This window comes from Thalassophryne amazonica, chromosome 3, assembly GCF_902500255.1.
Source record: "Thalassophryne amazonica chromosome 3, fThaAma1.1, whole genome shotgun sequence".
Lineage (NCBI taxonomy): Eukaryota > Metazoa > Chordata > Actinopteri > Batrachoidiformes > Batrachoididae > Thalassophryne > Thalassophryne amazonica.
This window is the reverse complement of record NC_047105.1, coordinates 6,922,489-6,941,720: the sequence shown is the minus strand read 5'-3', so window position 1 is coordinate 6,941,720 and position 19,232 is coordinate 6,922,489. Positions and strand designations below refer to the sequence as shown.

The 19,232-nt window shown below is 41.8% G+C and overlaps 1 pseudogene; it reads right to left on the bottom strand.

The window, feature by feature from the left end:
- Positions 1 to 16,947: 16,947 nt before the first annotated feature.
- Positions 16,948 to 18,400, bottom strand: LOC117505833 (annotated as a pseudogene).
- Positions 18,401 to 19,232: the final 832 nt, after the last annotated feature.

Here is a 19,232-nt window from a genome sequence, read left to right as displayed (position 1 = left end):
CTACAGTGGTCCCTCGTTTATCGCGGGAGTTACATTCTAAAAGTAACCCGCGATAAGCGAAATCCGCGAAGTAGTCAGCGCTATTTTTTGCAATTATAGATGTTTTAAGGCTGTAAAATCCCTCACTACACACGCTTTTCTCAAACAGGCATTAACATTTTCTCACTTTTTTCTCCTGTGTAAACACTCCCTTTTTTCTTCTGGGTGAGAAGATTATAAACAGACACACACAGAACTCTCCCTTCGCTCACTGCCTCCAGAGGTACGGATGCGGGACCCGCAAAGAATCCAAGTCCTCCCTCGGTGGCCACAGAGCTCTGCGGCTGTGGTCAACATCCACATCAAAACAGCGAGCGTAGTCTCTGGACCTGTTGCCAGATTTGGCGCAGCTCCGCACAGCAGACAGGAGGGCGGTGTGAGTGGCCCGCTGCTGCGTTTACCAAGCCCACAGACTCAGGAAGCGCATCGGAGGCAGTGAGTGCAATCGCGGTGATGCCGACTGGTGCCACGACCGGCCCACCTGATAACGACGCAGAACACAATGCGCTGTAAAAAAAAAAAAACAAACATGCAAAATTGCACTAAAAAAATCCACGAAACTGCAAGGCCACGAAAGGTCAACCGTGGAACCACTGTATTAGTAAAAAAAAAAAGTACAAAAGTGGGTGTTCACAGTAATAGTAGTGTGGCATTCAGTCAGTGAGTTTGTCAGTTTTGTGGAACAAACAGGTGTGAATCCGGTGTCCCCTATTTAAGGATGAAGCCAGCACCTGTTGAACATGCTTTTCTCGTTGAAAGCCTGAGGAAAATGGGACGTTCAAGACATTGTTCAGAAGAACAGCGTAGTTTGATTAAAAAGTTGATTGGAGAGGGGAAAACTTACACTCAACAAAAATATAAACGCAACACTTTTGGTTTTGCTCCCATTTTGTATGAGATGAACTCGAAGATCTAAAACTTTTTCCACATACACAATATCACCATTTCCCTCAAATATTGTTCACAAACCAGTCTAAATCTGTGATAGTGAGCACTTCTCCTTTGCTGAGATAATCCATCCCACCTCACAGGTGTGCCATATCAAGATGCTGATTAGACACCATGATTAGTGCACAGGTGTGCCTTAGACTGCCCACAATAAAAGGCCACTCTGAAAGGTGCAGTTTTATCACACAGCACAATGCCACAGATGTCGCAAGATTTGAGGGAGCGTGCAGTTGGCATGCTGACAGCAGGAATGTCAACCAGAGCTGTTGCACTGTCCAGGGCAGATGGCAGAGAGCGTGTGTGGCGTCGTGTGGGTGAGCGGTTTTCTGATGTCAATGTTGTGGATCGAGTGGCCCATGGTGGCGGTGGGGTTATGGTATGGGCAGGCATCTGTTATGGACGAAGAACACAGGTGCATTTTATTGATGGCATTTTGAATGCACAGAGATACCGTGACGAGATTCTGAGGCCCATTGTTGTGTCATACATCCAAGAACATCACCTCATGTTGCAGCAGGATAGTGCACGGCCCCATGTTGCAAGGATCTGTACACAATTCATGGAAGCTGAAAATGTCCCAGTTCTTGCATGGCCGGCATACTCACCGGACATGTCACCCATTGAGCATGTTTGGGATGCTCTGGACCGGCGTATACGACAGCGTGTACCAGTTCCTGCCAATATCCAGCAACTTCGCACAGCCATTGAAGAGGAGTGGACCAACATTCCACAGGCCACAATTGACAACCTGATCAACTCTATACGAAGGAGATGTGTTGCACTGCATGAGGCAAATGGTGGTCACACCAGATACTGACTGGTATCCCCCCCAATAAAACAAAACTACACCTTTCAGAGTGGCCTTTTATTGTGGACAGTCTAAGGCACACCTGTGCACTAATCATGGTGTCTAATCAGCATCTTGATATGGCACACCTGTGAGGTGGGATGGATTATCTCAGCAAAGGAGAAGTGCTCACTATCACAGATTTAGACTGGTTTGTGAACAATATTTGAGGGAAATGGTGATATTGTATATGAGGAAAAAGTTTTAGATCTTTGAGTTCATCTCATACAAAATGGGAGCAAAACCAAAAGTGTTGTGTTTATATTTTTGTTGAGTGTATATGCAGGTGCAAAAAATTATAGGCTGTTCATCTACAATGATCTCCAATGCTTTAAAATGGACAAAAAAAAAAAAACAGAGACGCGTGGAAGAAAACTGAAAACAACCATCAAAATGGATAGAAGAATAACCAGAATGGCAAAGGCTCACCCATTGATCAGCTCCAGGATGATCAAAGACAGTCTGGAGTTACCTGTAAGTGCTGTGACAGTTAGAAGACGCCTGTGTGAAGCTAATTTATTTGCAAGAATCCCCCGCAAAGTCCCTCTGTTAAATAAAAGACGTGCAGAAGAGGTTACAATTTGCCAAAGAACACATCAGCTGGCCTAAAGAGAAATGGAGGAATATTTTGTAGACTGATGAGAGTAAAATTGTTCTTTTTGGGTCCAAGGGCCGCAGACAGTTTGTGACACGACCCCCAAACTCTGAATTCAAGCCACAGTTCACAGTGAAGACAGTGAAGCACGGTGGTGCAAGCATCATGATATGGGCATGTTTCTCCTACTATGGTGTTGGGCCTATATATCGCATACCAGGTATCATGGATCAGTTTGGATATGTCAAAATACTTGAAGAGGTCATGTTGCCTTATGCTGAAGAGGACATGCCCTTGAAATGGGTGTTTCAACAAGACAATGACCCCAAGCACACTAGTAAAGAAGCAAAATCTTGGTTCCAAACCAACAAAATTAATGCCTTGCAGATGTGAAGAAATCATGAAAAACTTCGGTTATACAACTAAATACTAGTTTAGTGATTCACAGGATTGTTAAAAAAGCAGTTTGAACATAATAGTTTTGAGTTTGTAGCATCAACAGCAGATGCTACTATTATTGTGAACACCCCCTTTTCTACTTTTTTTTTTACTAATAGCCCAATTTCATAGCCTTAAGAGTGTGCATATCATGAATGCTTCGTCTTGTTGGATTTGTGAGAATCTACTGAATCTACTGGTACCTTGTTTCCCATGTAACAATAAGAAATATACTCAAAGCCTGGATTAATCTTTTTAGTCACATAGCACTACTATTATTCTGAACACTACTGTATGTTCAGTTAAATGTGAAATAGGAAAATAAAGTGTTTTTTTAATTATTTTTTAATTATTTTATTTATTATTTATAATTATTTTAAATTATGTTCAGTTTAAATCTAATCTAATTTAATCTAATCTGAAGAAAGGTCAAAGTTCCCTTTGTACCCAATTGAGAGCTGGCATGTTGTCCCTGGCAGTTGAGATGGGTAGGTATGAAGGGATACCAGAGGATCAGCGCTTGTGTATTTTATGTGATTTAGGAAATGTGGAGGATGAGTTACTTTGTTTTCCATTGTCCACTGTATACTAGTTTAAGAAATGTTTTGTTTGAAAAAATACAAGCCAGGAATCCTGATTTGTTTTGGTTGTCTGAATAAGCGAAGTGCACATCTCGGTCCACACGGTATATTATGGGTAGGCTAAATTTTTCGACTACCAATCCACAAGCTATGAAAGCAGCAAGGAGTGCTGTGATTTGTATCATTACAACCGCTGGATGGATGGATGGATGGATAGATAGATAGAGAGATAGATAGATAGATGATAGCTTTTATTATCATTGTCATTACAACAACGAGATTTCCGCACTCACATTCCACATACAACAGCAATTGATCTACAATTATTACTTGTTTACCGTAATAATGGCACACATCAGAATTAGGACAACATATATACATTTGACGATTGTTTATGTGCACTAAACTTGAAACTGTCCGTTTCCCAATCGAGGCAATGTGAGTGTGTTGGTAGCCACTGCAACTGTCAAGTCACGGCCGCCAGGCCAGCTTGAGAGGACGAGGCCTGCCGTAGGGAGGGAGGGGCAGGAAGAGTGATAAGACTGGAGCATGCTTCGGTCCATGTGTAAGTCTGTCAGTTTATTGTCCTTGTGGGTTGAGATAAGAATGGAGCCAAATAATCTCACCAGAGCCTGGATAAATTCCTCTGGAGGAAAAACAGTGGGCCTGTAGTGTTGCAGCCGAGCAGTGAAAAACACTTTTTACAATTGCACTCACTCAGCCAAATCCCAATTATGAATTAAGAATATTCCTAATATTGAATTAAGAATATTCACCGGCCTCCAAAACCTTGAGCTTCAACTGCAAGGCACACATCAGATCCAAGGTGTCATCCAATTGCGTCTGAGTTCAAGAGTCAACGCAGTCTGAGAATGCACTGCCTTGCCGACCTCGTTAATCATGACGGACAAGCGAGGGCCTGTGGTGCTTGATGCCGCCATCTTGCCAATTTTCTGGTAGATCAGGGCAGCAGATAAGCCAAAAAGTACCAGCCCTGCTACCATAAGACCAAAAATGAATAGGTCCTCAACATCCTCCACAGAGAAAGGTGGCAAGCATGCCACACGCCAGGAACTCCAGGAGTCGAGGACATAGCCCGCAGGATACGTTCCATCTGGGCAGTTAGGATCCCCCCGGTCCTGAACTTCTTGTAGAAAAAATGGTGTCAATAGCGTTCAAATCAAATCAAATCAATTTATTTATATAGCGCCAAATCACAACAACAGTTGCCCCAAGGGTGCTTTGTATTGCAAGGCAAAAGCCATACAATAATCACAGAAAAACCCCAACGGTCAAACAACCCCCTATGAGCAAGCACGTGGCAACAGTGGGAAGGAAAAACTCCCTTTTAACAGGAAGAAACCTCCAGCAGAACCAGGCTCAGGGAGGGGCAGTCTTCTGCTGGGACTGGTTGGGGCTGAGGGGAGAGAATCAGGAAAAAGACATGCTGTGGAAGGACAGCAGAGATCAATCACTAATGATTAAATGCAGAGTGGTGCATACAGAGCAAAAAGAGAAAGAAACACTCAGTGCATCATGGGAACCCCCAGCAGTCTAAGTCTATAGCAGCATAACTAAGGGATGGTTCAGGGTCACCTGATCCCGCCCTAACTATAAGCTTTAGCAAAAAGGAAAGTTTTAAGCCTAATCTTAAAAGTAGAGAGGGTGTCTGTCTCCCTGATCTGAATTGGGAGCTGGTTCCACAGGAGAGGAGCCTGAAAGCGGAAGGCTCTGCCTCCCATTCTACTCTTACAAACCCTAGGAACTACAAGTAAGCCTGCAGTCTGAGAGCGAAGCTCTCTATTGGGGTGATATGGTACTAAGAGGTCCCTAAGATAAGATGGGACCTGATTATTCAAAACCTTATAGGTAAGAAGAAGAATTTTAAATTCTATTCTAGAATAAACAGGAAGCCAATGAAGAGAGGCCAATATGGGTGAGATATGCTCTCTCCTTCTAGTCCCTGTCAGTACTCTAGCTGCAGCATTTTGAATTAACTGGAGGCTTTTCAGGGAACTTTTAGGACAACCTGATAATAATGAATTACAATAGTCCAGCCTAGAAGAAATAAATGCATGAATTAGTTTTTCAGCATCACTCTGAGACAAGACCTTTCTAATTTTAGAGATATTGTGCAAATGTAAAAAAGCAGTCCTACATATTTGCTTAATATGCATATTGAAGGACATATCCTGATCAAAAATGACTCCAAGATTTCTCACAGTATTACTAGAGGTCAGGGTAATGCCATCCAGAGTAAGGATCTGGTTAGACACCATGTTTCTAAGATTTGTTGGGCCAAGTACAATAACTTCAGTTTTATCTGAATTTAAAAGCAGGAAATTAGAGGTCATCCATGTCTTTATGTCTGTAAGACATTCCTGCAGTTTAACTAATTGGTGTGTGTCCTCTGGCTTCATGGATAGATAAAGCTGGGTATCATCTGTGTAACAATGAAAATTTAAGCAATGCTTTCTAATAATACTGCCTAAGGGAAGCATGTATAAAGTGAATAAAATTGGTCCTAGCACAGAACCTTGTGGAACTCCATAATTAACCTTAGTCTGTGAAGAAGACTCCCCATTTACATGAACAAATTGTAATCTATTAGATAAATATGATTCAACCACCGCAGCACAGTGCCTTTAATAACTATGGCATGCTCTAATCGCTGTAATAAAATTTTAGTGGTCAACAGTATCAAAAGCAGCACTGAGGTCTAACAGAACAAGCACAGCGATGAGTCCACTGTCTGAGGCAATAAGAAGATCATTTGTAACCTTCGCTAATGCTGTTTCTGTACTATGATGAATTCTAAAACCTGACTGAAACTGTTCAAATAGACCATTCCTCTGCAGATGATCAATTAGCTGTTTTACAACTACCCTTTCAAGAATTTTTGAGAGAAAAGGAAGGCTGGAGACTGGCCTATATTAGCTAAGATAGCTGGTTCAAGTGATGGCTTTTTAAGTAATGGTTTAATTACTGCACCTTAAAAGCATGTGGTACATAGCCAACTAATAAAGACAGATTGATCATATTTAAGATCGAAGCATTAATTAATAGTAGGGCTTCCTAATCTACTGACATATCTAATAGACATGTTGATGGTTTGGTAGGAAGTAACTAATGAAAATAACTCAGACAGAACAATCGGAGAGAAAGAGTCTAACCAAATACCAGCATACTGAAAGCAGCCAAAGATAACGATATGTCTTTGGGATGGTTATGAGTAATTTTTTTCTCTAATAGTTTAAATTTATTAACAAAGTCATGAAGTCATTACTAGTTAAGTTAAAGGAATACTCGGCTCAGTAGAGCTCTGACTCTTTGTCAGCCTGGCTACAGTGCTGAAAAGAAACCTGGGGTTGTTCTTATTTTCTTCAATTAGTGATGAGTAGTAAGATGTCCTAGCTTTACAGAGGGCTTTTTTTTATAGAGCAACAGACTCTTTTTCCAGGCTAAGTGAAGATCTTCTAAATTAGTGAGATGCCATTTCCTCTCCAACTTACGGGTTATCTGCTTTAAGCTGCGAGTTTGTGAGTTTAACCACGGAGTCAGGCACTTCTGATTTAAGGCTCTCTTTTTCAGAGGAGCTACAGCATCCAAAGTTGTGCTCAATGAGGATGTAAAAACTATTGACGAGATAATCTATCTCCACTCACAGAGTTTAGATAGCTACTCTGCACTGTGTTGTATATTGCATTGGAGAACATAACAAGAAGGAATCATATCCTTAAACCTAGTTACAGCACTTTCCTGAAAGACTTCTACTGTAATGAAACTTATTCCCCACTGCTGGGTGTAGTCCATTAAAGTAAATGTAAATGTTATTAAGAAATGATCAGACAGAAGGGAGTTTTCAGGGAATACTGTTAAGTCTTCAATTTCCATACCATAAGTCAAAACAAGATCTAAAGTATGATTAAAGTGGTGGGTGGACTCATTTACATTTTGAGCGAAGCCATTTGAGTCTAATAATAGATTAAATACAAATGCAGTGTTGAGGCTGTCATTCTCAGCATCTATGTGGATGTTAAAATCGCCCACTATAATTATCTTATCTGAGCATAAGCACTAAGTCAGACAAAAGGTCTGAAAATTCACAGAGAAACTCACAGTAACGACCAGGTGGGACGATAGATAACAACAAATAAAACTGTTTTTGAGACTTCCAATTTGGATGGACAAGACTAAGAGTCAAGCTTTCAAATGAATTAAAGCTCTGTCTGGGTTTTTGATTAATTAATAAGCTGGAGTGGAAGATTGCTGCTAATCCTCCGCCTCGGCCCGTGCTACGAGCATTCTGACAGTTAGTGTGACTCGGGGTGTTGACTCATTTAAACTAACATATTCATCCTGCTGTAACCAGGTTTCTGTAAGGCAGAATAAATCAATATGTTGATCAATTATTATATCATTTACTAACAGGGACTTAGAAGAGAGAGACCTAATGTTTAATAGACCACATTTAACTGTTTTAGTCTGTGGTGCAGTTGAAGGTGCTATATATTTTTTCTTTTTGAATTTTTATGCTTAAATAGATTTTTGCTGGTTATTGGTGGTCTGGGAGCAGGCACCGTCTCTACGGGGATGGGGTAATGAGGGGATGGCAGGGGGAGAGAAGCTGCAGGAGGTGTGTAAGACTACAACTCTGCTTCCTGGTCCCAACCCTGGATAGTCACGGTTTGGAGGGATTTAATAAAATTGGCCAGATTCTAGAAATGAGAGCTGCTCCATCCAAAGTGGGATGGATGCCGTCTCTCCTAACAAGACCAGGTTTTCCCCAGAAGCTTTGCCAATTATCTATGAAGCCCACCTCATTTTTTGGACACCACTCAGACAGCCAGCAATTCAAGGATGAACATGCGGCTAAACATGTCACTCCCGGTCCGATTGGGGAGGGGCCCAGAGAAACTACAGAGTCCGACATTGTTTTTGCAAAGTTACACACCGATTCATGTTAATTTTAGTGACCTCCGATTGGCGTAACCGGGTGTCATTACTGCCGACTGAGAATTACAATCTTACCGAAATTTACGCTTAGCCTTAGCCAGCAGTTTCAAATTTCCTTCAATGTCGCCTGCTCTGGCCCCAGAAGACAATTGACTATGGTTGCTGGTGTCGCTAACTTCACATTTCTCAAAACAGAGTCGCCAATAACCAGAGTTTGTATCCTCGGCAGGGTGGTGTCGCCGAGTGGGGAAAAACTGTTTAGAGATGTGAACGGGTTGTTGGGGTATACAGGGGGCTTCTGTTTAGGACTACGCTTCCTCCTCACAGTCACCCAGTCGGCCTGCTTTCCCGGCTGCTCGGGATCCTGCCATGGGGGACAAGCTAACGGCAGGCTAAGCTACCTTGGTCCGCACCGACTACAGGGGCCTGGCTAGCTGTAGGATTTTCCAAGGTGCGGAGCCGAGTCTCCAATTCGCCCAGCCTGGCCTCCAAAGCTACGAATAAGCTACACTTATTACAAGTACCATTACTGCTTAAAGGAGGCCGAGGAATAACTAAACATTTCACACCCAGAGCAGAAAAGTGCAGGGAGAGACAGGAGAAGCCGCCATGACTAAATCGGCTAAGATCTAGTAGCTGCGCTAAGCTAGCGGATCCTAAAAACACAGCAAAGTGATAATGTGTAAATATTTAGAGGTGATTCCAGCAGAGGGAAGTGCTTTAGTTAAGGCACGTGAAGATACACTGTGAACAAATCGTTATCTAGTAACTAGATCAATCTAACTACGCAGATTAGACAGCTAACAGATACAGCAAAACACCACTGTCCGGAACAGGAAGTGATACAATACCGCAGTGGAGAGCCAACCACCAGTAGAGGCCAGTGATGTGACCAGTGAAAATGACCAGTACTTGTTGATAGTTGGAGACAAATTCTGACCCTTGAAGGGTCTAGTTGACTAGTTTCTCAGTAAATATATGTCTCTGCCTCTGCTGCCAGACAGTTACTTCCTCCAAACCATCAACATGTCTATTAGACCCCATTCCTTCCAGGCTGCTCAAGGAAGCCCTACCATTAATTAATGCTTCGATCTTAAATATGATTAATCTATCTTATTAGTTGGCTATGTACCACAGGCTTTTAAGGTGGCAGTAATTAAACCATTACTTAAAAAGCCATCACTTAACCCAGCTATCTTAGCTAATTAGGCCAATCTCCAACCTTCCTTTTCTCTCAAAAATTCTTGAAAGCGTAGTTGTAAAACAGCTAACTGATCATCTGCAGAGGAATGGTCTATTGAAGAGTTTCAGTCAGGTTTAGAATTCATCATAGTACAGAAATAGCATTAGTGAAGGTTACAAATGATCTTATGGCCTCAGACAGTGGACTCATCTCTGTGCTTGTTCTGTTAGACCTCAGTGCTGCTTTTGATACTGTTGACCATAAATTTTATTACAGAGATTAGAGCATGCCATAGGTATTAAAGGCCTGCGCTGCGGTGGTTTGAATCATTTATCTAATAGATTACAATTTGTTCATGTAAATGGGGAATCTTCTTCACAGACTAAGGTTAATTATGAGTTCCACAAGGTTCTGTGCTAGGACCAATTTTATTCACTTTATACATTCCCTTAGGCATTATAGACGGCATTGCTTAAATTTTCATTGTTACGCGATGATACCCCGCTTTATTCTATCCATGAAGCCAGAAGACACACACAATTAGCTAAACTGCAGGATTGTATTACAGACATAAAGACATGGATGACTCTATTTCCTGCTTGTAACTCAGATAAAACTGAAGTTATTGTACTTGGCCCACAAATCTTAGAAACAGGTGTCTAACCAGATCCTTACTCTGGATGGCATTACCCTGACCTCTAGTAATACTGTGAGAAATCTTGGAGTCATTTTTGATCAGGAATGTCATTCAATGCGCATATTAAACAAATATACTCAACAAAAATATAAACGCAACACTTTTGGTTTTGCTCCCATTTTGTATGAGATGAACTCAAAGATCTAAAACCTTTTCCACATACACAATATCACCATTTCCCTCAAATATTGTTCACAAACCAGTCTAAATCTGTGATAGTGAGCACTTCTCCTTGCTGAGATAATCCATCCCACCTCACAGGTGTGCCATATCAAGATGCTGATTAGACACCATGATTAGTGCACAGGTGTGCCTTAGACTGCCCACAATTAAAGGCCACTCTGAAAGGTGCAGTTTTGTTTATTGGGGGGGATACCAGTCAGTATCTGGTGTGACCACCATTTGCCTCATGCAGTGCAACACATCTCCTTCGCATCATCCGTGAAGAGAACATCTCTCCAACGTGCCAAATGCCAGCGAATGTGAGCATTTTCCCACTCAAGTCGGTTACGACGACAAACTGGAGTCAGGTCGAGACCCCGATGAGGACGAGCATGCAGATGAGCTTCCCTGAGACGGTTTCTGACAGTTTGTGCAGAAATTCTTGGTTATGCAAACCGATTGTTCCAGCAGCTGTCCAAGTGGCTGGTCTCAGACGATCTTGGAGGTGAACATGCTGGATGTGGAGGTCCTGGCTGGTGTTGTGGTTACATGTGGTCTGCGGTTGTGAGGCTGGTTGGATGCACTGCCAAATTCTCTGAAACGCCTTTGGAGACGCTTATGGTAGAGAAATGAACATTCAATACACGAGCAACAGCTCTGGTTGACATTCCTGCTGTCAGCATGCCAATTGCACGCTCCCTCAATCTTGCGACATCTGTGGCATTGTGCGTGTGATAAAACTGCACCTTTCAGAGTGGCCTTTATTGTGGGCAGTCTAAGGCACACCTGTGCACTAATCATGGTGTCTAATCAGCATCTTGATATGGCACACCTGTGAGGTGGGATGGATTATCTCAGCAAAGGAGAAGTGCTCACTATCACAGATTTAGACTGGTTTGTGAACAATATTGAGGGAAATGGTGATATTGTGTATGTGGAAAAAGTTTTAGATCTTGAGTTATCTCATACAAAATGGGAACAAAACCAAAAGTGTTGCATTTATATTTTTGTTGAGTGTATGTAGGACTTTTTTGTATTTACGAATATCTCTAAAATCAGAAAGGTCTTGTCTCAGAGTGATGCTGAAAAACTAATTCATGCATTTATTTCCTCTAGGCTGGACTATTGTAATTCATTATTATCAGGTTGTCCTAAAAGTTCCCTGAAAAGCCTTCAGTTGATTCAAAATGCTGCACCTAGAGTACTAAGGGGACTAGAAGGAGAGAGCATATCTCACCCATATTGGCCTCTCTTCATGGCTTCTGTTAATTCTAGAATAGAATTTAAAATTCTTTTCTTACTTATAAGGTTTTGAATAATCAGGTCCCATCTTATCTTAGGGACCTCATAGTACCATATCACCCAATAGAGCGCTTCGCTCTAGACTGCAGGCTTACTTGTAGTTCCTAGGGTTTGTAAGAGTAGAATGGGAGGCAGAGCCTTCAGTTCAGGCTCCTCTCCTGTGAACCATCCCAATTCAGATCAGGGAGACAGACACCTCTCTACTTTTAAGATTAGGCTTAAAACTTCCTTTTTGCTAAAGCTTATATTAGGGCTGGATCAGGTGACCCTGAACCATCCCTTAGTTATGCTGCTATAGACTTAGACTGCTGGGGGGTTCCCATGATGCACTGAGTGTTTCTTTCTCTTTTGCTCTGTATGCACCACTCTGCATTTAATCATTAGTGATCGATCTCTGCTCTCCACAGCATGTCTTTTTCCTGGTTCTCTCCCTCAGCCCCAACCAGTCCCAGCAGAAGACTGCCCTCCCTGAGCCTGGTTCTGCTGGAGGTTTTTTGTTAAAAGGGAGTTTTTCCTTCCCACTGTCGCCAAGTGCTTGCTCACAGGGGGTCGTTTTGACCGTTGGGGTTTTTTACGTAATTATTGTATGGCCTTGCCTTACAATATAAAGCGCCTTGGGGCAACTGTTTGTTGTGATTTGGCGCTATATAAATAAATTGATTAAATTGATTGATTGAAGGCAACTGATGGATGGTTAGCCGAAGTCCAGAGACTGAAACTGTGGATATTGCAGAATATTTGCTAAGCAGGGATGAGAAATCGCTACTCCACCGGCTTCATAATAAGGAAGGTGAGTCTCACTATAACCTCTTTGGTGTCATGTTTGTTTGATAAGTTGACAGACATACAGTGATATGTGCATGCATGCAGTTTGTTTATAGTTCATGTCAATATTATAATATTATGGCCACGTCATTCATGGCGTGACATTACAGTCATAAGCCAATGCACGAAAACGGCGTCTTCAGCCACATTATAATCAGCACAGTTTCGGATATTGACAAAATAAATGTGTGCAAGAATCTTACAATTTAGTCTGTCTTTTGCATCCGTCTGGATCTTTCTTTTCTGTGGAGAAATTGTCGAATGAACGAAGGTTTACGACCACATTTCTTCTTCTTTCCGTCTTTGTGTGGACTCGCTGGAGCTTTGCAATCATGTGTTTTCAGCCAACTTTCAAGCCTATAAATTCCGTTCGAGCATTTGAAAACAGCACCATGCGCACCTGTCATTGTATGTGTCGGTTAAGGCTTAAAGCCTTTGAAACAATCCCTGTAGCCTTAAGTTTTATATTCCAATGCTACTGTATACGAAATTCAATGGGAGCGGTGTGAGTTTGGTAGTTGGGATTTTGCCCCATTTTACCCATGCTCGCGCATATGCAGTTTGCACTTCGCTTATTTAATATGATAAGTTGGCTGTTTGAATAAGAGGTGTTTGCTTTGGGTACATTTTTGGAGAAAGCAGCTCTGGTAGAGACAGCTGTACCCACATGTAACTTTTTTGGGGGAGTGTCTTATAAGCCCATGGGGGCTGGACATTATTGTATGCAGGACAGATTATCTATCTATGGGTTACCTAAAGAGGTGGTAACTGATAAGTGAATTTGAGACATTTCTGAAGTTGAATGCTGTTAAACACATCAAAACTCCGACCTACCATCCATCCTCAAATGGTTTGGCAGAGAGGCTGGTGCAAAACTTTTAACAGTCCTTAGCCAAAGTCGAGCACTTGGTGGTTTGTCTTTGCAGCACTGTGTTGCAAGTTTCTTGTTTGGTGATCGAAATGTACCACACGTGACAACTGGAAAACACCGGCAGAAAAGAAAAGTCCGCATCAGTTATCTTGGCTAAAATCAAATTTCTCTCAATTTATCCAGGATTGACAGGTTCGGAACAGTTAAAGTTGAAGGGTAGACTCAGAACAAGCAGTGCTTGTACGAAACTACAGAGAGAAATGGGTAATGGTGACGTTCCACAGGTTTGGGTACTGTTAAGTATTTGGTGTCGGTAAATGGAAATTCTATCAAAAGACGTGAATCAATTACTGGAAGAAAAGAAAAAGAATGTAAATCCAGGCATTGTGAATGATGATCATCATTTTGATTTTGATTTTGACAATGAACTGAATGATTTAGAAAATGAGTTTAGGACACTGCAGGTGAACAGATAAAAATTGTCCTCAGAACGAGGTTTCTCGGGTTTTGGTGGAAATGGACCATTGTGGACAATCCTCTAGTACACAACATCTGGAGCGTCCAAGGAGAAATGTGGGTCTTCCAAAACATCTGGATTTATAACAAATCAAATCAATTTTTTTATATAGCGCCATCACAACAAACAGTCGCCCCAAGGCGCTTTATATTGTAAGGCAAAAGCTATACAGTAATTACAGAAAAACCCCAACGGTCAAAACGACCCCCTGTGAGCAAGCACTTGGTGACAGTGGGAAGGAAAAACTCCCTTTTAACAGGAAGAAACCTCCAGCAGACCAATCAATCAATCAATCTGGCCACTTGAATTTTCAATAGGCGGTCAGGTAGGGGTCAATTGAAGAATTACACAGAGGTCAAAATTATAAATGCTCATATCATTTTGAAAACTACACCACATTATTTGTCTGATTGTAAAGATTCCAAAAAGGTATAGTTTGGACTATCTATGACTTGACTTGACTATGAATGATCAGGGGTTATGGGGTAAAACAGCAAAAATGGTGACAAAGGTCAGTTTCAGTTTGTACGGGGGTCAAAAGTTAAAGTTGCTCCAATTTTGGTAAAAAAAAATGATGCAAATTATTAGTCAACAGGGTTTTAAAAGGAATAGTTTGGGCCATGTGTCATGCTTTGTTATGCTACGGGGTAACATATGTCACATGTCATAGAATCCAATGGACATTGACCTTGTTTGACCTTTACTTTGGAGACCAAACATGCAACACAATCAAAACTATTCCATTTATTAATCCTATTAGCTCAACCAATAATTTGCATCACTTTTTACCAAAATTGAAGGAACTTTAACTTTTGACCCCTGTACAAACTGAAACTGACCTTTGTCACCATTTTTGCTGTTTTTACCCCATAACTCCTGCATTCAGTCATAGATAGTCCAAACTATACCTTTTCGGAATCTTTACGATCAGACAAATAATGTGGTGTAGTTTTCAAAATGATTTGAGCATTTTTAATTTTGACCCCTGTGACCCCTACGTGGCCGCATATTGAAAATACAAGTGGCCAGTTAGTTTTTTCAAAAGAGTAATGTCTAAGGAGTATTTGTGCCAACTTTGGTGCTTGTATCACCATTTGTATGATTGTTTCAGTTATCTGCTGCACTATCAGTGAAATCACCTGCTGCAGTTAGTTCACGAGACACACACACACACATCTTCAAGTGAAGAAGAAGAGCCTTTATTGTCATTGTACATACATACAATTAAATTTGTCCTCTGCATTGACACTTTCCAATTACAGTTAGACACAACATCCAGCCACTAGGAGCAGTGACGGACTCATCCCTTCTGTTCAAAGTGATGTTAATCAGTGAAATCACCTGCTGCAATCAGCAGCTGCAAAGAAAACCTGCACCTTCTCGGCCCTTTTTGGAATACTTTGGACACAACTGGTGTAAACGTTCAAAATCATCATTTCTTCATGTCAAACTTTCCTGTTCTGTTCTCACAGAGATTTTTACGGGTAAAATCTTCACAGGTTCAGAACTTAATGTGTAAATGTAAGGAAACAGTGTGTGAGTGAAAGTGTGTGTGAATGTGTGAATGTGTGTGTTAGAATCTGGACCAGTGAACCACAGTTTTCCTCCATTCCAATCCAGATCAACTCTGATCCTCTTAAACAAAGAAACTCACAGTTCTTGATAAACAAACAAACATGATGGACAACATCCTGGATGTTTGAAGCATTTTGAACATCAGAAACATCAAATAGACGTGGATTCAGAAGTAAACAGTGGATTTTTACAGGACACCGTGTTCAACATCTGGACTTAGTGCAAAAGATAATCAAGATGAACAAACAAACAAGTGATGGACAATATCATTATTGTCAACTGATCAACACAAGTGTCCAGTCTGAGGAACAAGATCCAGATAGTTTATAGTGATTTATGTGACACAAGGTTTCTCACCAAAAGGTCTATAAAACCTCCATCTATCCATCCGTCTTCTACACCCACTGACTACAATTAAGGGACAATTAGGGGTCAATAAAACAGTGTATTACAGGGCTGTGAAAACTCCGCGGGATTCCGCGGATTTCATCATGGGGAGGGGGGTGGGGTGTTAGTGATGTACTCTTTAATCGTGAACATCACTGAGTTTTAAAATGCTTATCGCAAAGTGTTCTCTTTTTTACAACAAAGTGTAAGTTTTATAAGTCTGCGGACACTGATCTGTGTTACAGATACGTACAAATCAGTTTCCTCGGATCCGCGGAGTTTCGCGGAGGAAAAATGCCACTCAAAGCGTAGCTGTTACGACAGTTGTCGTAAAGCAGGACTGGTTGGTTGTTGCGGCAACGCTGTGTAGCTCCTGTGCAATGCTTAAGCTAAATGTAGCATCCCCGACTTTTAGAGCTTTCAAGTTTTTTAAAAGAAGAATTGTGCAGCATGTCTGTGTCACGGAGCAAACGTCGCACAGAGAGAAGATGGAGAGAAAGACGGTTTGAAAAAGGGCCCCAGACCCCAGCTCCTGGACCCTGCCCCCCCCCCTGCAAATTTTCCTCGGATTTCACAATTTTCATTTCACAGCCCTGGTATTAAATGGACTTGAGACCGGAAACAGTGAGGTAAAGACATCAATAAATAAATAGATTATTTTATTGATCCCCAAAAGAAACTGTCATGTTGGGGCAAAACATTAAATCAGACTTTTCTGAGAGAAACGACCAGGACTAACAAATTAAACATTAATAAAAAAAATATTATAAAAATCAGTCTGTTAATGTCAGAATTAGATGAAGCCAGAATTTAATTTCACACTTTTCTTGATATTCCTATTTTTTTTTCTTTAAGCACTCATCTCATTTTAACAGAGGAAAACTCTTTCCTGAAATATTACATATTATTAAGTTTCAGAACTAAATACAAACCACAGAGATTTTTACGGGTAAAATCTTCACCGGTCAGAACTTGATGTGCCAAGAGATGGAAACAGTGTGTCAGTGAAAGTGTGTGTGAATGTGTGTGTTAGAATCTGGATCAGAGAACCACAGTTTTCCTCTGTTCCAATCCAGATCAACTCTGATCCTCTGAGCTTTGTCACTGAGAGAGACAGAGGAGGAACCTGAGATGAGGAGAATGCTGCATATTCACCTTTAAACAACAAACTCCCCAACATTCTGACAGTTCTTCTCCCTTCCTCTGGTCAGACTCAGTCATTCACTCCACTGTCCAGTCTGTCTGGTCTCTGAGCTCCACAGTCCAGCTGTGAGTTCCAGCATTAAAGCCCTCAGAACTGAGGACAGATGCATAGCAGTTCAAACCTCTCTGGGTTTTCTGGAAGCTTCTGTCTTGGTTCACATCTCACACTGGTCAGATCTTCAGACAGGATCAGTTCTTGATGAGCAGAGTTTGGATCCAGAACCCAGGAGTGTAGGAGACCATCTCCTTCATCTTGTTCCAGATGTTGAAGGTCAGGTTGCCCAGATGTTTGGCCACATCTATCAGAGCTCCTGAGTGCAGCTTGGATGATCCAGCAGGGGGCGCTGCTGGACTCTTTCCACTGCAGTCTTGTAGTTGAGCAGGAATGAGGCGTCTTCAGCTCTCAGCTCTTCTTCTGTGGTTCTGATGGTGTTCTGACAGGGCTGCCGTCTCTCTGCTCAGAGCCTCAATCTTCTCCTGCATCTTCTGGACCTCTTCTGCTCCTCTTCCTCCTTCAGAGCAGCCATCCTGACCTCCTCTTCTCTTCAGGAACTGATGAAGCTTCTCAAACTGCTCCTTAATCTGCCTCTCTGTGAGTCGGGCCTGGACCTAATGTGTTCTGACTGTTTGGACAAACTTTCCTTTAACTTCTCAGTGAGCTTCAGTTTCTCCTGTAAAGGTTTCAGAGATTCCTGAAGCTCCTCTTTCAGATCCTGAGCAGCTTCATTGATGGGACTGAATTTGTGACCTTGTGGATTTGTGAGTCTTGACAGATGAGACAAACTGGCTGCTGATGGTCCAAACAGAAGAGTTTGAGTCTCTCAGAGTGCAAACTGCAGACAGACTCAGATCCTGATGTAGACCTTCTGTCCTGCTCCTTGAAGGACTCACAGGTTCTTTAAAGTAAAGTTACAAGGAGGATCTTCTCTTGATGATCTTCTCTTACAGAATGGACACTCATTTCTTTGTTTGTCCCTCCACCATCTTCTCCCACAGTCTTTACAGAAGCTGTGACCACACGACAGAAGAACAGGATCTTTGAAGACCTGACAGCAGACGGGACAGCAGAGATCCTCCTCTGACCTTGAAGACATCTTCTGTCTTTAACAACAGACAGCAGTCAGTCAATTTCATCTCCTTCATCCAGAAAGTTCTTTTAATTGACTTTTATTTTGAGCTTTGGTCAAACTTATTTTCAGTGTTTGGAGTCTCTGATGTCGTTCCTCTCCAGGTTCCAGGTTTTAATTTAGTTTGAAGGTGAGTCTTAGTGTCCGTCTGTCTCCAATGAAGTCTTGCACTGAACACTCCATGTGCTTCCTGTTTTCAGCCAATCAGAGGAACCCAAAGAGAACCTGTTTTCTGTTTCTCACTAAAGTCAGCTGATATGTCACACAAACCCTCCTGCTGCTTGACAGACAGGTTTCTCAAAGACATTTGGACACAAATGTGAGGCTCACACAAACAGCTGTAGTTGTAGAAAGACTTTTGTGATGAGGATAGCAGTGGTCAGTACACGAGAAGGAAGTCCAAAAAAACAGCAGCACTACGACAATCATCAGGCTGTGGGGGAGGTCGGAAAAACTGGGCAGGAGGTTGAGAACAGAACGAGGCAGGCAGGACTATGGAACACAAGATCAAGAGCTGGATAGAAGGTACAAGAAGACATCAATCTGGTGAGGGTCAAACACACCCAGTGAGCTTATATAACCCCAGGTGACAATCAGCAAATCAGGAAACAGGTGTGCATAGAAAGCACCAGAACCAGGGACGTGGCCAGACAGTGGGAAACCACCATCGCCAAGAACCAAGAGACAGACAAGCGAGACAGCAACAGACAGACTCAAGCAGAAAATCCCAGCAAGAAAATGAACACACAGAAAAACAACGAAACAGCAAAAAGAAAATAACAAAAACAGACCAAAAAACAAACAGAAAACCAGACAAAATATCAAACCCCGACACTGCTGTCATCTGCAGACGTTCATTAAACTCTCTCTGTTCCACTGATCCGGTGGTTCTGTTCAAACTTCAGCCACACTGTTATTTAAAGTTAAAAATCCTCATATCACCTTCACATCAGACATCTGTGCTGCTAAATCCAAATGC